The sequence below is a fragment of the Acomys minous genome, assembly GCF_964271855.1.
Source record: "Acomys minous genome assembly, chromosome: 11".
NCBI classification, from domain to species: Eukaryota; Metazoa; Chordata; class Mammalia; order Rodentia; family Muridae; genus Acomys; species Acomys minous.
The window spans coordinates 80,972,789-80,986,505 of record NC_140492.1 but is presented as its reverse complement, the minus strand read 5'-3'; positions in this window follow the sequence as shown (position 1 = coordinate 80,986,505).

Here is a 13,717-nt window from a genome sequence, read left to right as displayed (position 1 = left end):
CCAACAGAGTCTCACTGAGCAACTAAACCACTCTGAAGTGTAGGCTGCGTGCCCAACAGTATTTGGCCACACAAACTCAACAGCATCTTTAGAGCATCCTTTTCTCACAATATCATGACTTTCCTTTTTATCTTTGTTTTTAATTTTCTTTTTATTTTTTCAATTTTCTTTATATATATTTTTTCTTTTCTGACTCTGTTTTTTTACCCAACAGAGCTTTTTGCTTATATAGTATGGCTTCCTATTTAGTGTTTCTATGGGATTTCTTAGTTTGCAAACAAATGGGTCTCGGTTTCTTGTGCCTTCTCTTGGGCTCTTTTCTTTCTGCTTCTTTTGTCCTAGTCTAATGTGTTAGTTTTTGTTTTATTTTAATCGATTTTGTTATAATCCTTTAGAACCTTTTTGTTTTCTAATAAGAGACACAAAGGGGGTGGATTCAGAATGGAAGGGAAACAACTGAGAGGAGTAGAGGGAGAGGAAACTATAATCAAGATGTAATATGTAAAAAATTATTTTCATAGTGTAATCCAAAGTGGTTGTGCTAGTTTGCATTCCCACCAGATCTAGCCAATGGACAGGACATTCTCCACAGTTGAGTGGAGAGTGGGGACTGACTTTCACACAAACTCTGGTGCCCCATATTTGACCATGTCTCCTAGATGGGGATGCCTGGTGGCACTCAGAGGAAGGATAACAGGCTGCCAAGAAAAGACTTGATATCCTATGAGCATATACAGGGGGAGGAGGTCCCCCTCAGCCACAGTCATAAGGGAGGGGAGTAAGGGGAAAGCGGGAGGTGGAGAGGGAGGAATAGAAGGATACAAGGGATGGGATAACTATTGAGATGTAAAATGAATGTATTAAAAATAATAATATCATAATGTATAACTTTGAAAAAAAACCTATTTTCAATAAAATGGAAAAATTCAAAAAAGAAAAACAAGAATGCATGGGAGTAGCAGGCTGGATGCACAGAATGCTTATGATCTCTGTTTGAGACACTGTGATTCAGAGCAGCCTTAGGAGAGCCAAGGAGAGTGTGCTAATATGCTAACACATCCTCTGAACATCAGGAGGGGGAGGAGCTAAGAGGGGGAAGAGCTAAGTCAGAAGAACACTGACTTGAGAAGCACTGTTCTTAGAGCCAAGGTCGAGTGAACCAGCCCAGGGAGAATGAGTGGAGGGAAACACAAGGAGGAGCTAAGGTAAAACCCAGGCGACAACATCTTTTAAAAGCCATGGAGAAAGATAGGAGAGATTCACCATCAGAAGGACAGCAGAACGCATCACAGGATATGTGTCAATAGAAGAACAAGGAAGGGGGCTTGGGGAAAGATCTGAGACTTCTGTGGTAGCCAAAGCATTTCATATGTGTCTGTTTTTTGAAACAAGGCTTTACCATGACCCTCAGTCTCACAATTCTCCTGCCCCAACCTCCTGAATTGTAAGCATTTAACACCACTCATGCACAGGATTTCCTTTTCTTCAAGAAAGCAGTTTCCTTGTCCTGAGAAATCCCAGTACATGTAGGGTTAAAATATTTCCTTCAGGGGCTGGAAAGGTGGCTCAGAGGTTAAGAGCACTGATTGCTCTTCCAGGGGTCCCGAGTTCAATTCCCAGCAACCACATGGTGGCTCAAAACCACCTATAATGTGATCTTATGCCCTCTTCTGGCCTGTGGGTGTACACGCAGACAGAATACTGTATACATAATAATAAATAAAATATTTCATTCATGCTGATCCATTCTTCTTATTCTGTCAAATACTTTTCAGATATTTGTGAGACAACTAAGAGAGTACTTTGCTTTAGAAAGAACCTTCTGGATCCTTAACTGTGATATATGTAGCCATTGTTGATGATAGTTTTGCCTCTTCTACATTGCACTTTCTACTCTCATAGCTTCTTTTAATTTAAAAAAGTTGAAAGAAATGATCGGAATGAGTCATTATATCCAGTAGGCTACCAATATGCTTATAGATAAATAAATCAAAATATAGATAGATGATAGATAGACAGATGATAGATAAACAAATAGGTGATAGATGATAGGTAACTAAGTTGGTTAAAACATTAATAATGTGTATGTATGTTTTAGACTTTCATTCATTAACAATGTTAAAGCTTTAGTCTCAAAGGATGGTTGATTAAGTTTAGCTATGTAAATCAAATCTTTGATGCTTTCAAATCTTTTTTCATACAGGTACTAGATTTGGAAAGATCTGGTGACAACTCTGCCATTAAGTTATTAAACATTAAGACATTCCTTTGAGGTGTACTCTACACTAATAATAGAAGTACCAAACTGTATCAGTTATACGTACTCCTCCTCTGCTGCCACTGAACAACCCCGGTGGCTGATCCATGTGAAAATGGAGAGATGATATTTATCTCTTCTTCTGTTTAAAAGAAATATTGAGGCTATTTGAAAAAGGTAATAGTTTTGCTTTGACAATTTATAGAACAAGGCAATAGTTTTATTCAGATAGAGTATATTGTGGGGATTCAATATAAACCTATGAACTAGGAGAAGTAGATTGAAATTTTAAAAATGAGTTGCTTGAATAACATTCCCAATCACCTATGATGATATTGTGGAAATTCAAAGCATTCTGACTGAAAACAGGGAGAAACCAGAAAACCTGGAGGGCACGGCCAGTGACTCTCCTCTCTCTACTCCATGTGCTGTTTGGCTCATTATTTCCTATCAAAAAATGTATATTGTGGGTGAATTGACTAACATCCTTTTCAACAATATGTAATTCACTGAGATCAACAAGGAAAATATTTCAAATGAAAATAAAGACAGAAAACAGTCACACAAACCAAAAACCAGTGGCAGCAGAAAAATCACAGGGATCACGTGTGAGTTAAGGGCAAAAAATCTGGTCATGTTGTAAAAGGCAATTGTGTTTGCTGTAAATTTAAACTTTTTAAGCTTGCACATCTTTAAATTTTCAACCTTTCTATAGCAAAACATATTTTTGGACCCTACTTGATGATCTTCCTTCATTCTGCTCCTCTCTTTCAAACTTATGCCTTCTTTTAGTCCTAATCTTCCTGTGACAGCAGCTTGTAAATCTCAAGATCTCTCCATTCACATTTGCCACCCACCCTGCCATCAACATCTCACTCACAGATCCTTGGGTTTCCAGATCTGACCTGGCATAACCTTGGAGCAGCGTCCCGTGATTGACAGCACTTGCATTTATAGTATTATTTCTGCGGGAGACGGAAAGACTAGAAGATTTGCAGTAGCAACTGCCAAGGAATTTTATGTAAAGAATTGTGGGTTACAAGAGCTTTTCTGATTCGTACAGCAACGAAAATTCAGGTCATTCCTAATACAGATAAGCTATGTAGCACGCTTCAACTTTCTGGCTTTTGTTTTTAGGTGTCTATTTTTTTTCCTTCTTGCCTCTTCAATGAGATTGGTGGTGAAGAGAGAAAAGAAACTAGAGACACTTCGGTAGTCTTAACTCCTGTACTGTCCCCTCTACCCAGGCTTTATTTCTTCTTTCTGTACTTCCCACTCAACTTTACAAATCCTTTTTCCTCCCTGTTTTTCTTTTCCTTGCTCCTCATACCTTTCCAGATACTGAAGGTCAGGAAACAAGGTCAGAATAAGAAAAGGGACAGAACGTGAAAGGAATATGGGGTCACTGTTTTGGAGTACATACTCACAGGCAAACAGAGGCAAGGGAAGGGAGCGGATATTAACTTGTTTAAGAATTTAAGCCATAATGTCATTCAGGAAAAAAAAATTTTATTCTTGCATTAAAACTAGAGCAAAGGCAATTGATGTACATACAAACTTTTTCAAGCTCAAGTCACCATCGTTAGCCCTAAAGCAACATGAGGCTATCAGTTCAGTGTTAGATATGGCTAAACAGTACCCAATCACAGGAGTTCTCGAATAGCCTCTTGACAAAACACCAGTGGTGGATTTTTGTTTGTTTGTTTGTTTGTTTTTATTTTGTTTTTTGTTTTTTGTGGGCTTTATTTTGTAATAGAGAACGAAACATACAACTGGGTGGACACAATTATTTTAGGTCATTCACTTTTAAAATAAACATTTAACTGACAGCGTTAACATGGCTATTCTCACTGCAAACTGCACCTGGGTGCTCACATAAATTGTGAAATGGCTGCTTTCCTGCAATCACAGGCTCCCAAGCTCTAACTTCCCCTCCCCCAACCCGCCCCAGGATCTTCCAGCGTCTACAAAGGATGCCTTTCTCTGTAAAAAAAAATCAAGAATACCGTCTATTTCATCCTTAGTCTCTAAGAAGGGCCGCTGCTCTATGATGAATGGGTCTGAGTCGGGAACCAAGTTCTCAGAGGGGTGCTATTTTGTATTAACGAGGCAAAATGCCAACTTAGAAGGTAAAACAGTATTTTTTTGCAGCACAAAAAAAAATGCATCACAGCGGAGAAAAAGAAAATTCCAATTACTTTTCTATCTTCACGGGTTCTTGTCCTTCAACTTTTAAACACTCATCTCTTGTTTTCTTCTCTACTGTGTTTGTTTATCGTCTAAACCGTGAAGAAAAAGTGAGGGGGCGATATACAAATGTGTGTGAAATAAACGTGGTATGCAAAGAAAAGCCAGAAATAAGTACCCTGGCAGTGCCCTGTGAATTTGAAAAGATTCCTAAGGTGTCTCACACATTGCCTGCATGGTTCAGTCAGAAGCAGGACAGCTCGGGTTCTTAGGCTGGACCCACAGTACTCACTCCGAAGCTTTTATTCCGTTTCCAGGAAGCCGCCACTCCATCTCTGCTTTGATCACCTGGTTCTCTGAATTCTACAGGGGTGTGCAGTCAGCTCACCTGACTAGAATTTTTTCTTCCTTTTTATTTTATCTTTTCTTTCTTAGCATCATGTTAGGACCCGTCCCCATTTTGTCTTACTCACTGGTAATCCCAAATGTGGTGACCCCAAGGACCATTATACCACATTTGGGCCTCCAAATAGTTCCTCAGTCAGACCCAGTGCCAGAAACCATTTGCAAATTCACCCAGAGCAGAGCTGACAGAAAAGTTTTAGATTAATGTTCAGAATTAACTAACATCGTGAATTTTCAAATTTTGTTTTAATCGTATCGAGTTATCTTTCTCCTCCCCATTAAAAGAAAGAAAGAAAGAAAAAACCCAACACAGTTATACGAAGAAAAATGTTCTTCCTGTCGAGGGGCATTCATAACAGATATCATTAATATATGCAGGAGACTATGTAGATGCTTAACTGCAAGAGGGGTTTAAAAGCCTTCACTTTAAATATTGAAGAATTGAGAAACAGCAACACGTTCGCCTGAGGCTGGAGTTGCCACTTTACATCAGTCAGTCTCAGGCCGGTTTGCAACACTTCCTATTAATATATTCTGACTGTTTGTACATCTTACATGTGCCTGTGCCAAAACAATATATTTAAGGCTCCTTGGGAACAGTCGCTGGAGAGAAACTAAGCTGAAGAGCTGGGATTACAGAATGCAGTGGGGCATCTGGATCCAGGATGTGAAATGCAACAGGGCATTTGAATCCTGTATGGAATGCAGTGGGGCATCTGGATGCTGGGTATGGAATGCAGTGTGGCATCTGGATCCTGGGTACGGAATGCAGTGGGGCATCTGGATCCTGGGTACGGAATGCAGTGGGGCATCTGGATCCTGGGTACAGAATGCAGTGGGGCATCTGGATCCTGGGTACGGAATGCAGCGCGGCATCTGGATCCTGGGTACGGAATGCAGCGGGGCATCTGGATGCTGGGTACGGAATGCAGTGGGCCATCTGGATCCTGGGTACGGAATGCAGCGGGGCATCTGGATCCTGGGTACGGAATGCAACAGGGCATCTGGATCCTGGGTACGGAATGCAACAGGGCATCTGGATCCTGGGTTCACTGGGAAGAAATTTTTACTTTGCACATTTTCTGTGTTTTGTGTGAGTTTGTCTTCAGTCTCCATTTCACTAAACTAAAAGAAGTGGGGGGAAAGCAAAGTATGTACTATTTAGACGTATTGCATGTAGTTCACGTTTTCATATTTGAGAAGTGTTTTGATTTAAGTAAACAATCCATGGGTATTACATTGATTAGACGTATAGAGACAGTTCAGGGATTCCTGGACGTTCTTCTATGTAAGAAAAAAAATGTTGTTTGGTTTGGTTTAGTTTTTCAAGACAGGATTTCTCTGTAGCCCTGGCTGTCCTGGAACTCGGAGATTGCCTACCTATGCCTCCTGAGCGGCAAAACAAAACAAAACAAAACAAAAAAAACAAAAAACAAAAAACAAAAAACAAAACAAAGATTTTTAAACACCCTAATTGTCCAAAGCATGCGTGTGGCTAAACTCACATGAAGATTTACATATCGGTTTTTAAAAATAATATGTTCAAAAATTAACTACTGTTATGAGCACTTTATATTAAATAAAATTTACCCTCAAACTGTTTTCCAAAGCACTGTTAGTCATCATTTCTAATTGACAGGTATAGTTGGAATTAAGTAGAAAAGATCCTTCCATTTAGCTAGTTCTGTGGCTGCAATGATTTGATTGTTATATTTAAATACTCTCAAGGTCAGCTGGCTAGACTTCATTCACTATCATAGCCCCAAAGCTATAAAGCTATATCAGAATGTGTGGAGGGACATCTAATATTGTAGCTCCCCAACCACAATATTAGGTGTGCTGGATAACTGTTTTTAAGAAGTCTGCTGATGTTGGTGTCACGTCTGGAGTTTTCTTACTGACAGTCAGCACAACTCTCATACTGTGCTTGGAAGGAACTGAAACATTAGAAATGGTATTAAAAGCTAGGATGGAAATCGCTTGGCAGATGTTTCTAGTTTGGGTCTGGACAGTTGGCACTAAAGATAAACATTCATAATCTATCTCATCTTGTTTGAAAACTATCAAGACATGTTGCTTTAAACACCAAACTCTACTATTTAAGCGATTTGGGTTTCTTTTTAATATGGCTAGATCTTGTAGTTCCCATCAGAGTAAATCACATTTGTTTATTCTAGCAATTTCATAAGGAAAATAATTATAGGTAACAGATTTACCATCAGGTTTATACTATAAATATCGGTCCCACCACTGTCTTCAAAGACACTCTCCACAGACTGCTCTCTCAATGTCTTGTTTAATAGAAACTACCCCTCCAAATAACTCCCCAGTGTCTAGCTGAAACACCGTCCCCATGTACTCACACCCGGGTCTCACCCACACTGAGTGGGATTAATTATAAAGGAAATGCCTATCAAGCTAAACCTAAAGGACTACTAGCGCACATTTTAACATCTGTTTGGTGTGTTGAAGTTATATTCCAGAGGTGCCAAGTGATATAGTTATGTTTCTCTTCCAAGATGATCACATGATAAGACTGCATCTAAACAAGCCTGATGTCTCCTATGACTCTGTCTCTGTGGAGTAATCCCTCAGTAGACTATTTTCAATGTCACCAGATGATTTCTTTATTCATTAAGGCTACACAGGACCAAGAAAGGTGTCTCCATACCTACCTTAATTTGACATAAGCAATACACCTAGGCAAATTTACTGACCCACCAAAGTGATTTCTAAGTCAACTCTCTCACTTTTCCAGTCACTCTGCCAGGGTTTGAATATGTTTATTTTTGATGATTGCTATATCACACTAGATTTTCTATAATGAAATATTTTGGGGAAGCATAAAATAGTATATGTACTTACCAAGATAGAATATAACTGTTTGGGCAGGCCAAAGTTATCTCACCTGTAAATTTTAATTTTCCAAAATAATTATTAGGGCCTCTGTGAAGATAATGGCCAGCTGCCGTATTCTTTTCAGATGTACTTATTTGGAGTACCCCCAGTAAAAACATGTCTTCTTGTGCACAGAAGTGTCTGTGCATCACCATCAACCCTTCTGAATATGTTCAGTCCTTCCTCGTTTACTAAATTCTGGGTTCATTATTTGTACATTAGAGAATAAAAATTTTCAAGTCAGTTTTGTTCATTTTGCAGACATTGTCTAAAGTAGTCCCGTTTTCTCCATAGTATTGCCTTTAAATTATATTTTATTTTAAATTAAATCAAAACACTGAATATAACCATTCTTTCTCTATCTCTATATATCCCTTTTTCTAGAAGCTACTCCATTCCTCATGATTTTATCTGTATGTCTTAGATATAGATAGATAGATAGATAGGTAGATAGATAGATAGATAGATAGATAGATAGATAGATATTTAGTAGAACTTTTATCTTTTATATTTCTACTACACTTTTCCCTTGGATGAAGTCATATGAGCTTTCTTTTATGAGACCTTAGTGAATGTCCTATTTTTATAACATAAAGGAAAAAAGTCCATAGATGGGTTTCAATAGGTCCTAAAATCCTGTGAAAGATTATGCAAAGCCTGCCATGTGCACATGTGGAGAAAATTCATTAGTTCCAGAAACTCTCACATGGATTTGGAAGACAAAGGAACATAAACTTCCACTGTCAGCAGTCTTCAACATCACACAAGCACACACACACACACACACACACACACACACACACACACGCACACGCACACGCACACGCACACACACACACACACCACATATACTCCCACACAACTCAGCAGACCAGGTGGCAGCTCCATTTCCTCAATAAGAACAGGGAAGAGTTTGACCCAGAAAGAAACCTTCTGTCATACAAATGTTGAGGTTTAACAAATTACTGGCTTCCAAATGGATCTAATTCACTCAACTGTTCATGAACTAGAGCAGCCCCACTTTTGCAACTAGGGCAGAGGATACGGGTTTTAGAACTCCAAGCTAGAAGACAAATGAGGTAATTTTGTTGGTTGTATTTTGTTTGTTCGTCTTCTTTTGTTTGTTCTGGTACGATCTGGACCTAGTGGCTTGTGCAGGCAACGCCAGCAAGCCTTCATGAGGCTGAGACTAGAGTGTTGCCATGAGTTCAAAGCTAACCTGGACTATAAAGCCAAAGCTTGCCTAAAAGAAAAAAAAAAAGATTTCTTGAAAAATTTTTTGTACTGTGGTTTTTATTGTGGTTAAAACTGACTTTTGCCTCTGACATGAACTCTGGTGCCTCCAATTTGATCACTTCCCCTTGATGGGAAGATCTGACAGCAGGCTATCCAGACAAGAGCTGATAGGTTGGGGTCATGTGGTGGAGGAGGAGATCCTCTTCTGTCCAAGGTCTAGGATGAAAGTGGGAAGGAGGGTAGGGTTGGGAAGATACAAGTGAGGGGGTAACAATCAGGATGTAAGCTAAATAAACCATAATTTTTTAAAATGTGACTATTGTTAACCAATCTAAGAACTTAAATCTTGGTTGTTCTCCAGGAACACATACAGGTAACACCATGAAATTTATCTAGACTCTGGTCTATGCAGCTTATTCTAAGAAAACACTTTACTGCTTTTTCTTTTTGAGCCTTTTCTACTGAAAGTAAACATTCAGTTGTTTCAATTTTCCAGTGGTAACCCAAGCCTTTCTTCTGAATTCCAGCCCACTCTGTCCATCTCACACTCCTTGGTTGGGCCATTCACAAGCATAACCCCTACTCCCTGAGTAGCCCTACTATGCCAGGATGATGTACCACTCAGGATGATGTACCACTCATTTTAATCTCTTTGTCTACCGTGCTGTTTGACATATAACTACAGCTGTATAAGTGTCTGCTGTGCTCATCACATAAAGGAATACATGCAATCAATTTCAAAATCAGTTTTGATTTAATGATTATTTACTAATAGGAACAGTTGCTACATGAGTAATATATATCATAAAAGGAATAAGACATGTAAATATTGTCTTAGAACACCCTAATTTCTCACTGTTTTAATAGACCCTAAAATTTTTGTAATATAAATTTTTGCTAATTTCATATACATTGAACAGAAAATATGAAAATGACCACACATTTCTTTTTATTAAATTTTATATGCATTTTTTAACCTGCATTCATGTCTGTATGAGGGTGTCAGACACCCTGGGACTAGAGTTACAGACAGATGTGAACCACCGTGTGTTGTCAAAGTAAGGTGCTATGCTGCTTATGCTTGACATGAAAAAGAGGCAGTTAAGGCCAGTTTTGTGACCCTTAGACAAAGATATATTGAATAATTTAAAAGTCTGATATTGAATGAGACATTAAAGAGAAAGTCCTATGGAAATTTCTCCTCCCTTTTGTGGAAAGGGTTTAACTTCAGGTGGATGAAACTGGAGAAGTTGGTCATACCCAGCAATCTATAGGTGATCTTAGTCAGGCTACACTCATGTTATCTGTTTTCCCATACCATGGCACATCTGTGTGTTGATCCTACTGTAGCCCCCTTTCCATTACACTGATGGGACATTAGAAACTATTTCAGCTTTCCAAAGTTTTTAAGATACCTAAGTTTGTACAGATGAAATGAGTAGTAATTGCTGCTTAGTCAAGGAGCCAACAACCAGAAAATAGACTTGGTGAGAACGTGTCCCATACACTAATAGCCGCTAAGACCCTGGGGTGTCAGAAATACTGCATTGAATCCTGCGTGGTTTTGTTTCCTCAAACTTCTTCTATATGTCATTTTCTAAAAATTCTCGTAGTGCTACAACCATCTTTGAACTCTATTCCTCAGTTTACCGCAGTACAACTAGCGGCCACACCCCTTTATGTCTCGCTGAAAGATAAAGGATGCTGAGATGTGAAATGACACATCTTGGGTTTCATTTAGGCTCTGTACCAATCTCTTTTATAAGGTCAACCCTGTCTACGACTTTTGTCCACTCATAGCTGCAGTTTTCAGCCTCAACCAGAGAATCATGTCCACTCGTATACTAAAACTCATCATTGTGCAAACACACGCAATCAATACATACTCTTTTCATGGGTTTACTAATATAGGAGCAGGCACGCATGCGCGCACGACACACACACACATGCACACACACACACACACACACACACAGACACGACTATCCGTACAGTCCGTTGATACAAGCCCAAAGTTTCCAGGACATAATCCCTTTGAGTAAGGCCAGTAACATCAGGAAAAGGCAGAGATGAAGGACTGCCCACACCTCTGCCCACAGAGCCCCTCTGGAGACACTCAGTGCAACAGACAGATCTGTTTTTCTTGTTGCGCTTCCACAATGCACTATTTTGGATTTGTTCTTTGTCTATTTTCCACTTCTTGCTCAGGCTTACATTGCTAAGACTGTGATTTATACTAAAACTACCATCAGTTATCTTTTCTTTTCTAAGAAATCTATGTAAATACTTCGGGAATAAGCTATTGCATTCTTTAATGCAGAGGACACTTGGCTTTCAATGTTCGTCCCATAGAACTACTTACTCAGTCCTTAAACGTGTTTTCTTTATCACAGGTTCGTAATTTAGTATCGGCTGAACATATCACAGAGGATTCTTTGCTCCTACTTAAGGAACAGATGGTCCCCAGGGATGTAACGGAGTCAACAAGCTACATTAGAACTTAATGGTGCTGTGCCTTCGACATACTGGAAAACTGCAATCTTAGAGTTTGCATCATAGCATTCTCCAGTGTGTTAGTACATTGTGTCAGGTGATGTCCTTTCCTTTTCATGTCACGTGCATGAGCAAAAAGCAACCACTTTGTTTTACCCAAAACTCTAAGAAGCAGCAATTACAATACATTTATATGAACCAATAAAACATCTTAGTTTATCTTACAGACACGGGTCGGTTCCTTCTAACTGGCTGAGCTTTTGAGACAACTATAAGAAAAAGAGAAAATTCTATGTCATGGTCAACTTGTTTTCACTACTCATCCTTTCCCTCGTGCTTAATGCCTATATCGTATGTCCTGAATGAACAGTGATGTTAACTTTTTCAGGGTCTACTTCATTTATAAATATGAGATTTGAAAACTTGAGTATGGTGGTGCATGCCTTTAATCTCAGAACTCAGGGAGGCAGAGGCAGGCTGATCGCCTGGTCTACAAAGTGAGTCCAGGACAGTCAAGGCTACACAGACAAACCCTGTCTCAAAAATAAAACAAAACAAAAGCAAAATAATAATAATAATAATAATAATAATAATAATAATAATAATAATAAATAAAATTAACACAAGATTTGAAGAACAGCTCAGTAACAAATCTTATGGATGCAGTTATATATGCATTAATTATTAATAATTATCCTTCCAAACTGAGCTAATATTCCGAAGTCTGACTAAGTGAGTAAGTTGGAAGGAATGGCTCAAGAGGGAGTTCTTCTGAAATAATCAGAATCAAGATTGAATTTTTTACAGTTGCTGTCAATTTCATACAAACAGATTCATGGGAATGAAGACTGAACTGGACATCTCTCCATCTTGTTTTGTAGTGAGCCGTTCCTCAAATTATGGAATTAAACATTCAGAGATAAAAACTTTTGAGTTGCAATGTCCCCGAGTAAAATGCTGTAAAGATGAAGAAGCTATTGCTGTTAATGTCTGTCAAAGCCTTCCAGCTCCGCTTCACATTTGGCGCTTTTATATTTGTTCTTCTATTTCTATTTTGTTAAATAAAATGTTGGGACATATACCAAGAAACACAGATTGTCCATAGCAGCATGAGACTTGGGCTATGGTTGGAAATAATTTAAATTAAACATTACATGAACACTGAAGAAGTTTCCAGCTTCCCAATTTAACTTGTGTATAAATTATACCCCCCTCAAAAAACCAGAAAATGTAATACAGGAATATTATACTAAGGCATCTAGGAATCTAAATATATGATTGATTGATAGATAGATAGATAGATCTATATTTGAGTATAAATTACACTTAAAATGAATAAAAATTAAATATATCCTCATTTTTAACAAGAAGGTGACTAAATATCTCCAACATAAAATATCAAATACAGAGAGTTCTCTAGAATGTAAGTCAGGCTTTAAGAAAGTCTTACCTAAAATATAAATTATGTTTTCAAACACAACTCTATCCTAAACTATCCATGTCACAGTCAGGTAGAGAGCATTCAATGTCAAAATGTCAGGAATCCTGCAAATGCTTTTCTAATTGGGCAGCTAGGAGTATTCTTTTTCTTCCACAGTTCTGTAAAATGCTGTGTTGCTTATCGAGTTTTAAAATAACTGCTTCCGTGTCCACATTTTGGCAGCCATAAACTATGGCGTGACTAGAACTTTGCTCATGTTACTTTGGATTCACAGGCTGTGTCTAAATGCAGCCTCTGAATTGGATTGCTGCACACAGAATCCATCCAGATCGCTTGTAGAGATCTTCATAAAATGTTAAGACATCAAAAACAACCAATTATTAAACTCTTTTTTAAATCTATAGATCCAGACGCTGTCTAGGCCAAGGTCCAGCATATGCCACAGAATGACAGGTGATATTTGAAGCTGATGTAACTCTTAGCATCAGTGGCAGATGCGACTGCTGGGAGAATTGCAGGGAGAAGATGTTTTAAACCAGTCTGACCTAATCCTATGTAGGATTACCAGAAAAGTCTCCTGAGATGGCTGTCTGCTGCCAGGCTCTGACTTTCTCTACATGATAAGACATCAGAATTAAAAACAAAACCAAAAAAACAGAAGACAGACCAATAGGAAACTGTAGTGAATAACTTTATTCTGATTAATTGGAAAACTTTGACTAAGTGTACAAATGTGTACACAAGAAGAAATTATCAAAAGGTGGTTCTGTACCTGCCATGTTCATTGAAGTAGAATGTAA